Below are 11,927 nucleotides of genomic sequence, written 5' to 3' on the forward strand. Positions count from 1 at the left end.
GTCCAGCAGGGGGAGAGTCCACTTAAAGCTGCATTCTCTCTAATGTCCAGCAGGAGGAGACTCCACTTAAAGCTGCATTCTCTCTAATGTCCAGCAGGAGGAGACTTCACTTAAAGCTGCATTCTCTCTAATGTCCAGCAGGAGGAGACTCCACTTAAAGCTGCATTCTCTCTAATGTCCAGCAGGGGGAGACTCCACTTAAAGCTGCATTCTCTCTAATGTCCAGCAGGAGGAGACTCCACTTAAAGCTGCATTCTCTCTAATGTCCAGCAGGAGGAGACTCCACTTAAAGCTGCATTCTCTCTAATGTCCAGCAGGAGGAGACTCCACTTAAAGCTGCATTCTCTCTAATGTCCAGCAGGAGGAGACTCCACTTAAAGCTGCATTCTCTCTAATGTCCAGCAGGGGGAGACTCCACTTAAAGCTGCATTCTCTCTAATGTCCAGCAGGAGGAGACTCCACTTAAAGCTGCATTCTCTCTAATGTCCAGCAGGGGGAGACTCCACTTAAAGCTGCATTCTCTCTAATGTCCAGCAGAAGGAGACTCCACTTAAAGCTGCATTCTCTCTAATATCCAGCAGGGGGAGACTCCACTTAAAGCTGTATTCTCTCTAATGTCCACTTAAAGCTCTCTGATGTGTTGACATTTTTTATTGATAATTAATAAATAAATATTTGCTCATTGATGACGTTTTTTTAAAGTAGAGGGAAACTGCTGACACATGACACCTCTGTGTGTGTGTGTGTGTGTGCGCGCGCGCGCGTGTGTGTGTGTGTGTGTGTGTGTGTGTGTGTGTTTGTGCGTGTGTGTGTGTGTACGTGTGCGTGTGTGTGTGTGGAGTAGGGCGGGGCTGTTTGGGCTTATCTGGGTCAAACACACTCTTTAATGTCAAATTAAATAACTGTGTGCGCGCGTGTGTGTGTAAGTGTGTGCGCATGTGTGTGCTCGTGCGTGTGCGTGTATCCTGGCAGGTGGGTGTGCACGAGAGAAAACACCTTCGCTTCCACCCGAGTGATCACGCATGCGCAGGTTGTCTCACCTCTCTCTCTCCCTCTCTCTCCCTCTCTATCTCTCTCTCCCTCTCTCTCTCTCACACGCACGCGCATTCTCACGCACACGCACAGCCGATGTCACCGTGTGCGCGCCCTGCACCGTGTGAGCCTCCTGTGGACGCGGACCGGAGTCAAACGGCATCACCAAAACCCCGTTTTACCGTAAATTTGGACCTTTTCTAACGGGGGTTCGGCGCAGGAGAGTCGGCACCGCTGGAGCCGCGCACCCCGGTGAGTCTGAACGGGAATCGAACCCACTACTCTCCGCTTCTTTCCCCCGGTTGGTTTCAGCGGAACAGCCGCTTCACCTTCAGCGGTGCTTCCACTTCACTGTGTCCGCAAACGCGCCGCTTAACCCGGGGACTTCACCTCCGCCAGACCCCGCTCACTTTTACGCATTTTCTCATAATGCGCGTTTCCACCTGCGGCTTTAATGTTAATTTATTATATATTTATGTTTTTTATTGTTTTGTTTAATGTGCAGATTAATTCGGCTGCACATATGTGACACTTAAACTTACTTAAATGTGTTAAATCACCTGTTATATGTGTTTATATGTTGATTTAATGCGTTTGGATCTGATGACACTTTAAAGATCACATGAGTTTATTTCTTATGTTTGATTTTTATAATATTTAAATCATTTATTCTGTTATCTCTGGAGCTGCTGTGTTGTTTACTCTCACAACATTCATGTTCTGCAAGTTTATTTCTATTAATTTAAAGTTTTAGTCATTTTAGAAACAAAAATGGCAGAAAATCGTCGGTTCAAGCCTCAAAAAATGTGAATTTCATCTCATTTTTACACTTTAACGTGATGTTGAACTGAAAATCTTTACGTTTTTGACTGTTGGTCGCATAAAACTTTACAAAACTAATAATAAACTTAAATTTTTCACTATAAACGGATCTTTTTATTGGTTTATCAGGATAATAATCAGAAGTTTTACTCACAAAAACTCACTGAATGTCAAAACTGCAGCTTTTAAAGCCCTTTCTGTTGTTTTACGTCTTAAATATTATAATTATTATATGATATGTACACCGTGTCCCTCTAATGTGCGTTATTGTCTCTCAGTTTTGACATTTAGTGAGTTTTTGTGACTAAAACTTCAGATTATTATCCTGAAAAACCAATAATTTGATTCATTTACAGTGAAAAATGCAAGTTTATTATTAGTTTTGTAAAGTTTTATGCGACCAAACGTCAAAAACGTAAAGATATTCAGTTCAACATCACGTTAAAGTGTAAAAATGAGATGAAATTTACATTTTTTGAGTCTTGAATTGTCAAAATTCTGCCTTTTTTGTTTTAAAAAATGACAAAAACATTAAATTAATTATTAAAAATGTTCCTGAAACTTTCTGTTTAAAGGCTCCTCGACGTGTCTGAGGTTTTATACACTTATATTAGTGTTTTAAAGGTGTTTTTGTGCCTTTTGTTGGATGCATTTCAGTGGAAACATCGACAGAAGTGACTCATGAACCTGTTTTAAAGGGTTATTTTAATATTTTTAGCTTTAAAAAAGTTGTTTTTCATCGTCAGAAGTGAAATTTCGTGAGTTTTTAAGTTGATTTATCGTCTTTTTTCCACCTCAGTGCCTCAGAAACACTCTGCTTCTTTAATATTAGACATAAAACACGTGTGAGTGATAATGAAACATGCTCAGAACCCAAAAATAAGAATAATATCCGGTTCATAAAGAAAAGAGGAGCAGAATGACGTCGCTGCACGCTGTCGGACGTTTTTCCCACGTTTAATATTCAGCAGGTTTTTCAGCCTCGAGGCGTCGAACGAGTCGACACACGACGCAAAACACGAGAAACGGGGGGTAAAGATCAAAAGTGCCGACGTTCACCTGCTCCGACACCACCTGAGGTCACCTGTGCTGCTGTGAGGTCACCTGCTGTGAGGTCACCTGCTGTGAGGTCACCTGTGCTGCTGCTGCTGTGAGGTCACCTGTGCTGCTGCTGCTGTGAGGTCACCTGCTGTGAGGTCACCTGCTGTGAGGTCACCTGCTGTGAGGTCACCTGCTGTGAGGTCACCTGCTGTGAGGTCACCTGTGCTGCTGTGAGGTCACCTGTGCTGCTGCTGTGAGGTCACCTGCTGTGAGGTCACCTGCTGTGAGGTCACCTGCTGTGAGGTCACCTGCTCTGCTGCTGTGAGGTCACCTGCTGTGAGGTCACCTGTGCTGCTGCTGTGAGGTCACCTGCTGTGAGGTCACCTGTGCTGCTGTGAGGTCACCTGCTCTGCTGCTGTGAGGTCACCTGCTGTGAGGTCACCTGTGCTGCTGTGAGGTCACCTGTGAGGTCATCTGCTGTGAGGTCACCTGCACTGCTGCTGTGAGGTCACCTGTGCTGCTGCTGTGAGGTCACCTGCACTGCTGCTGTGAGGTCACCTGTGCTGCTGCTGTGAGGTCACCTGCTGCTGCTGCTGTGAGGTCACCTGCTGCTGCTGCTGTGAGGTCACCTGCTGCTGCTGCTGTGAGGTCACCTGCTGTGAGGTCACCTGCTGTGAGGTCACCTGTGCTGCTGCTGTGAGGTCACCTGCTGTGAGGTCACCTGCTGTGAGGTCACCTGTGCTGCTGCTGTGAGGTCACCTGCTGTGAGGTCACCTGTGCTGCTGCTGCGAGGTCACCTGCACTGCTGCTGTAAGGGCGCGTGCTGCTCAAGAGCACTTCAGCAGGGAAGGGCAGCCGCTCAGGGGTCGAACCGGCACCTCTTTTGTTTACAAAGAGAAACGTCGTCTCAGAGAAAGTGACTCCGTTCAGAAATCTACGACTTTAGACTTCAGTCAAACACCTTTGACCTTTGACCTTTGTAAAGTCAAGGACGTCGGGTCGGAGAGCGACTCATTCTGGGACGATTGTCGCTGATTCTTGGGTTTATTCTCGGTGGGTTTTTGGACGATTATCGGTTATTTTTGGTCAGATTTTGGATATTTTTCAGGGTTTCTTTGGGTTTATTCTTGGATGTATTTTTAGATATTTATCAGTTATTTTTGTATAAATATTTTTAATATTTATCGCAAATTTTTTGGTATATTCTCGGTTATTTTTGGTCAGATTTTGAGATGGTTTCTTGGATATTTAACTGTTATTTCTGGGTATACTCTTGGATATTTATCAGGGTTTTTTGGGATATATTCTTAAATGGTTTCTTGGATATTTAACAGTTATTTTTGTTATATTTTTAGATATTTATCAGTCATTTTGGGGTTTATTCTCGGTTATTTTTGGTCACATTTTGAGATGGTTTCTTTGATATTTATCCGTTATTTTCTGGTGTATTCTCAGATGGTTTCTTGGATACTTATTGGTTATTTTTGGTCAGATTTTTAGATATTTATGGCTTATTTTCTCGTGGCTTTTTGGATATTTAACAGTTATTTCTGGATATATTCTTGGATATTTATCAGTTTTTTGGAGGTTATATTCTTGGTGGCTTTTGAATATTTAGTGTTTTTTTTTTCAGTTATATTTTTAGATATTTAACAGTTATTTTTGTGTTATTTTTAGATATTTATCGCTAATTTTCGGGTTTATTCTCGGCTATTTTTGGTCAGATTTTGAGATGGTTTCTTGGATGTTCTTCCGTTATTTTTAGGTCTATTCTCGGTGGTTTCTTTGATATTTAACCGTTATTTCTGGGCATATATTTGGATATTTATCAGGGTTTTTGGAGGTTATATTGTTGGTGGGTTTCTTGGTTATTTAGCTATTTTTTTTCTGGTGTATTCTCAGATGGTTTCTTGGATATTCAGCCGATCAGTGTGTGTGGTTTGGAAAGCAGTTAAACAGGTTTGTGTGTGTGTGTGTGTGTGTGTGTGTGTGTGTGTGTGTGTGTGTGTGTGTGTGTGTGTGTGTGTGTGTGTGTGTGTGTGTGTGTGTGTGTGTGTGTGTGTGTGTGTGTGTGTGTGTGTGTGTGTGTGTGTGTGTGTGTGTGTGTCTGTGTTTGTGTGTGTGTGTGTGTGTGTGTGTGTGTGTGTGTGTGTGTGTGTGTGTGTGTGACCCCCTGACCCGCCTGCAGCTCCGGCCCGGTGACATTTTACAGGACGCCGTTTGTCTGTCTTTCACTTTCTGTCGCCACGGTAACCCCAGAGACGAGCGATGCTCAGCTCGCCTGTGAAACACAAAACCGCCGTAAACTTACTCTTCCTCTCGTTTCCTCTGCTGAACGAGAAACACGTGTTTTTAACACTGTTTTACAGACTGGAGCCGAACAGCTGATGTGTTTTTCATGCAAATGTTGTTTAAGAGGCAGTTTGAGCCCCTTCAACGTGGGGGGTCCTCACTACACACACACACAAACACACACACAAACACTAACACACACACACACACACGCACGCACGCACGCACGCACGCACGCACGCACGCACGCACGCACGCACACGTAAACACAAACGTTAACTGTTGTTTGTCTGGTAAATGAGACTTTCTTTGGTTTCCACGGAGACGGAGACTCTGTTTTTGTGCTGAGTCTGTAATTCAGGATCGTCTCTGTAAAAAGACTTTAAAATAGTTTCTGTAAATTCATTCATTCATTTCAACCGCTTATCCCGGGGTCGGGGTCGGGGTCGCGGGGGGCTGGAGCCGATCCCAGCTGACATCGGGCGTGAGGCGGGGTCCACCCTGGACAGGACGCCAGTCTATCACAGGACACATAGAGACGAACAGAGACAGACAACCATTCACACCTACGGGTGATTTAGAGTCATCAATGAACCCAACACCTGCACGTCTTTGGACTGTGGGAGGAAACCGGAGAACCCGGAGAAAACCCACGCAGACACGGGGACAACATGCAAACTCCACACAGAGGGGCCCCAGCCGGGATTCGAACCAGGAACCCCCTCGCTGTGAGGCGACAGTGCTAACCACTACACCACCGTGTCGCCCTGTTTCTGGAAATTGTGGCACATAATAAAGTTGTTGATAGACAGTTGTTGGGAACATTCTTGGATGGTTTCTGTATATTTATATTTACTGGTTATTTCTTCGTAGATCTTTGGATGTTTTCTGGGTAGACTCTTGGTGGTTCCTTGAGTAGATCTTTGGATGGTGTCTTGGATATTTATTGTAGAGATGGACCAATTAATTAGCTCAGATCGGATGTTAAACAAACTGCCGTAGATTCTTTGATGGTGTCTTGGATATTTGTTGGTTGGTTTGGATATATTCTTTAAATATTGGTATGTTTTGGTTTGATTCTTGGATGATTCCCTCGGTAGATCTTTGGGTGGTGTCTGGATATGTATTGGTTATTTCTCTGTAGATTCTTGGACGCCTGATAGTTATTGATGGTTTCTTTAGTGGTTGTTGTTCTCGGGTTAGTGTCAGGATCCTTTGTATGTTGTGTTCATGAATTGTTCAGGTTGAGACGGTCTGGATTATTTCTTGGAAACATCCTTGGACAACTCAATGAAAGCTGGGTCAGGACCCAAAGAACCAGGTCCAGGTCAGGACCCAAAGAACCAGGTCCAGGTCAGGACCCAAAGAACCAGGTCCAGGTCCAAGCGTGTGAACTGTGTTTCCTCAGGAGGGGGGCTGGAGTCTCCCTTAGAGAGGGGGAGAAGTTCAGCATCCGTGAGGAACTCGGAGTAGAGCCGCTGCTCCTTTGCGTTGAAAGGAGCCAGTTGAGGTGGTTCAGGATCATCTGGCAAGGATGAACCCTGGGCGCCTCCCTAGGGAGGTGTTCCAGGCACGTCCAGCTGGGAGGAGGCCTCGGGGAAGACCCAGGACCAGGTGGAGAGATTAGATCTCCACACTGGCCTGGGAACGCCTCAGGATCCCCCAGTTAGAGCTGGTTAATGTGGCCCTGGAAAGGGAAGTTTGGGGTCCCCTGATGGAGCTGCTGCGCCCTGAGACTTGACCCCGGATAAGAGGCTGGTTCTTAACAATGGAAATAATAGTTTGTAGCTATCAGCTGTTTTTGGATTGTCTTGGAAAGTCTTAGTGGGGAGCGTTTCTGGACGTGTCGGCAGTTTTCAGTCATTTTCTGGATGTGGGTTGACTGAAGCTCACGTGTCGGCTGACTGGCTGCTGTAATCCTCACGCTGAGGTGTTGAGAGACTGCTGTCACTGCTGGAGGAAAGTGTAGGAGCTAATCTGTCAGACTGCTGAGCAACATCCCTCCAGCTGAGCCCAAAGAACTCACAGGAGAAAAAGTGTTTAACGCCTGTGTGTGTGTGTTTAAAGTGTTTAACGCCGGCTATGACTCACACGGGTCTGACTGGAGCTGTTACCTCTCTGATCGTCTATTTTAACCGAAAATAACATCGCTGTGACATCGTTATTACTGCTATTCATCACTTTTCTTTGCTGCAAAGATGAAACAGATGTTTTAATAATGTTCAGACAGTTTCTTCTGAATGTGCGTTTCAATCTATAAACTTCCAACACGAGGGACTCATTTAGTGTTTTGACTTTGTTTTATAAACAGAAACTGGTTTATTTTCATCGCTGAACAGACATATGGACGTACAAATATATAGAAAGTTAGAATTAGGATGCACTCACACTGTCCTTCCGCACCGCGCCCAGGTTAAGCCTAGTGTGTTTGACCAGTGTGAGTGCAACCACTCCGCACATAACTGCGGCCAGCTTGCCGTCCACAGCCCGTTTGGGAGAGGTGGGCTTTTGTAAAGCACGTTTGCACGTGTACGAGCACGAGCGTGCGCACGTGTACGAGCACGAGGCCTACGGCGGTTCTGAGGTCATTTCCTGTGCGCCTGTTGGGACGTAGAAAAAAGAAGGAGGGACCATGCGCGGACATTTCAAACAATGGCGGTGAAAGGTTCACGTTGGTGTGATGCGGAGGTGGAGTGTTTACTGCAGATTTGGTCGATGAAAAGATTCAAAAACAGTCGACAAGACGCACAAAAACTCTGAGGTCTACGGAAAGATCTGGAAACAAAGCCACGCATCGCCATGACGTCATCAATGCGTGTGACGTGTTACGGCGTGATGACGTATAGGCAGCAAGAAGCATTCTCCGAGGCCCAGGTAGTGTGAGTACAAACGGGCCTGGAGGGGGGGACAAGGACCCTAAAGCACGGGGAACGGGACGCACGCACAGTGGGAGGGCGCCCTTAAAGCTCATTTTGTTAGAAACACCACAACTTCGAAGGGAATTAAACATATTTAGGACATAATTGTGCTTTATAGAGTTGAAATCCGAAAATCGGGACAAATTAACACCAAAAAATCAAGAATATTAATGATATTTGCAGCTAAAATTGGATTTCTGGAAACTTTGATTTACAAAGCGATTTGGTACCAGAACCTTTTTGTAAGGATGTTGTTTTTACGTGCGTCTATTTGCTTTACACATAAATTCATCTTAAATCAAACCGTAGACCCTCAGCGACAGAGGCGAAGTCCGTCCCCTGATGGTCGACCACCGTGGGGCCTCATTTCAGGACAAAATATGAAGTAAAGTCGTTTAAATTGTGCTTGAATTTCACACGTTTGTCAATTTAAACGATCATTTCTCACGTCACAGGAGTCACACGCCGTCGTGAAACTGTATAAAAGCATAACGCTGTGAAAACACGTAATTTCAAAGACTCTAAAGTCGCGTTCTTGGCGTCTCGCAGCGACGGAGGCTCGGGTGCAGCTCATTCGTCTCAGGCTGGAAACTTTCCGACCTCAACCTCAGAGGATTAGACGTCCGTCTGAGTCCTTCAGCTAACCGCCACTTATTCTGTCCCGTCTCAACATCTTGGATCCCAAACTTTCATATTAGTTTCATATTAAAAAGCCAGAGACGGTTCTTCTTCTTCTTTTTTCCGCCGAGTCACCGGAGAAACGTCAGCGGTGAGCAGATGGTTTTGCTCCGTCTCATAAATCATCAGTGTTTTCAGTAACTCTTCACTGAGAGGATGAGAACGGTGCATTCAGGGGCGGTTTGTCCTGTAAAAACAGCCGCTCGTTGTTTTAGTTTTAGTGTAATGGAGTTAGAGGTGGTTCACCTGTCGACTGCTGAGTCACCTGGAAACTTCTATGTTGTGAGCTGTTAAAGGATGACGCTGCAGTTTTTCAATTGTCAACAAATCTGACGCGAAGCCCAGAAACCAACAATGTGTTCGTCAAATAATGAATTTAGATCATTTGTGCATCAGATTGTGTAATTCAGGTGTTTGTTACTATTTTTACTTGACATTTCTCGATCTCGCATGTTTTCATTTAAAGTGACAGCAGATCACTTTTGTGTTTAAACTTTAATCGTTCGTAAATGTTGATTTCACAAAGTAACGGCTACAGAATTAAGACGCCACCGGTGTTTAGATTGGTTCACTAGAAGCGTCACTTTCACTATGAGCATCTGTCCGTCACCGGGTACGAACTCCTGTCCGTCACCGGGTTCAAATACGTCACTGTGTACGAACTCCTGTCCATCACGAGGAACGAATCCTGTCACCGTGACAAACTCCAGTCCGTCACCACAGGGTACGAATTCCTGTCTGTCACCGGGTTCAAACTCCTGTCACCGTAACCAACTCCTGTCCGTCACCGGGTACGAACTCCTGTCCGTCACCGGGTACGAACTCCTGTCCGTCATCGGGTACGAACTCCTGTCTGTCACCGGGTACGAACTCTTGTCCCCCACCGGGTACGAACTCTTGTCCGTCACCGGGTACGAACTCCTGTCCGTCACCGGGTACGAACTCCTGTCCGTCATCGGGTACGAACTCCTGTCTGTCACCGGGTACGAACTCCTGTCCGTCACCGGGTACAAACTCTTGTCCGTCACCTGGTACGAACTCCTGTCCGTCACCGGGTACGAACTCCTGTCCGTCCTCGGGTACGAACTCCTGTCCGTCACCGGGTACGCACTCCTGTCCGTCGTCGGGTACGAACTCCTGTCCGTCACGGGGTACGAACTCTTGTCCGTCAACGGGTACGAACTCCTGTCCGTCACCGAGTTCAAACTCTTGTCCGTCACCGAGTACGAACTCTCATTCGTCACAGGGTACGAACTCCTGTCCGTCACAGGGTACGAACTCCTGTCCGTCACCGGGTACGAACTCCTGTCCGTCACCGGGTACGAACTCTTGACCGTCAACGGGTACGAACTCCTGTCCGTCACAGGGTACAAACTCCTGTCTGTCTTCAGGTACGAACTCCTGTCCGTCAAAGGGTACGAACTCCTGTCCGTCAACGGGTACGAACTCCTGTCCGTCACTGGGTACAAACTCTCATCCGTCACAGGGTACGAACTCTTGTCCATCACAGGGTACGTACTCCTGTCCGTCACCGTATATGAACTCCTGTCCGTCACCGGGTACGAACTCCTGTCCTTCACCATAACAAACTCTTGTCCGTCAACAAGTACAAACTCCTGTCCGTCACCGCGTACGAACTCTTGTCCATCACCGAGTTCAAACTCTTGTCCGTCACCGAGTACTAACTCCTGTCTGTCACTGGGTACGAACTCTTGTCCGTCACCGAGTACGAACTCTTGTCCGTCATCGGGTACGAACTCCTGTCTGTCACCGGGTACGAACTCCTGTCTGTCACAGGGTACGAACTCCTGTCCGTCATTGGGTACGAACTCTTGTCCGTCACCGAGTACGAACTCTTGTCCGTCACCGTGTACGAACTCCTGTCCGTCACCGGGTAAAGACTCCTGTCCGTCATCGTAACAAACTCCTGTCCGTCACCAGGTTCGAACTCCTGTGCGTCATGTGTACGAACTCTTGTCCGTCATGTGTACGAACTCCTGCCACTCCTGTCCGTCACCGAGTACGAACTCCGGTCCGTCACGATCCGTCCGATTTTCACCCCAGTGCTTCACAGATGTGTCGTGTTTTTCCACTTGTATTGTATCAAAGTTACAAATCCTATCGTCACGACAACCTAAATATATAAAACTACATCGTCTGCCACATAAACAAAACATTTTTGATAGAATAATAAAACAAATTCACAGAGATTTGACTGCACACGGATGATTTCACGAGTTATAAAACATCATCTGTGTTTAATTAATCAAGTCGTATGAGAATAACCTGCATGAGTCACCTACAGTGTGTGTGTGTGTGTGTGTGTGTGTGTGTGTGTGTGTGTGTGTGCCTGTGCGTGTGTGTGTGTGTGTGTGTGTGTGTGTGTGTGTGTGTGTGTGTGTGTGTGTGTGTGTGTGTGTGTGTGTGTGCGTGTGTGTGTGCGCTGGTGTGTGTGTGTGTGTGTGTGTGTGTGTGTGTGTGTGTGTGTGTGTGTGTGTGTGTGTGTGTGTGTGTGTGTGTGTGTGTGTGTGTGTGTGTGTGTGTGTGTGTGTGTGTGTGTGACAGAGGAGAGGTCAGATGAATTTGTAGTGTAAATATTTGTCAGTGTATTTTTTCTCAAACAGGTTTTGCTTCGACTGTTTTCGTGTGTGCGTACTTTCACTGTTCACACTCTCCGTTGCTATGGCAACATTTGATTTAACACCGAGAAATTACAGCAGATGTAAATTTCCTCGTCTTGTAAACGTAAATAATGGAGTTTTATTAAAGATCGTGTAACTTTTAAAAACCTTAAATGGAAAAAGTTTTGAATTATTGACGAAATGAATGTGATTTTATGAAAATTGCTCAAAAAATAAAGTCAAATTTAACTTAAACAACAGCTAAATATGAATATGAACACTGCTTTTGCTCAAATTATGCCTTAATATTTATATACTTTAATATTTCACCTTTTAAACACAGTCACAAAAGTGATTTTACAGGAAGAACAAAACAAAACTGAAACAAAAAGAATAAATAAATGAACCAAAAGCCTAAAAAATTATCTCATCTTCAGCCTCTGATCCTGGATCAGGTCTCGGGGGCAGCAGCTCCAGCAGAGGACCCCAAACTTCCCTTTCCCGGGCCACATTAACCAGCTCT

General features: G+C 45.7%; 1 protein-coding gene across 1 annotated transcript in view; it reads left to right on the forward strand.

The window, feature by feature from the left end:
• Nucleotides 1-1,168: 1,168 nt before the first annotated feature.
• Nucleotides 1,169-11,927, forward strand: part of LOC310964184 (uncharacterized protein) — a 25,635-nt gene continuing 14,876 nt past the window's right edge. The window contains exon 1 of the mRNA XM_083937226.1: nt 1,169-1,284. The gene's annotated coding sequence lies outside the window, so the exon portion shown is untranslated. The remainder of the gene's footprint in view (nt 1,285-11,927) is intronic.

Source organism: Echiichthys vipera (genome assembly GCF_963691815.1).
Source record: "Echiichthys vipera genome assembly, chromosome: 22".
Lineage (NCBI taxonomy): Eukaryota > Metazoa > Chordata > Actinopteri > Perciformes > Trachinidae > Echiichthys > Echiichthys vipera.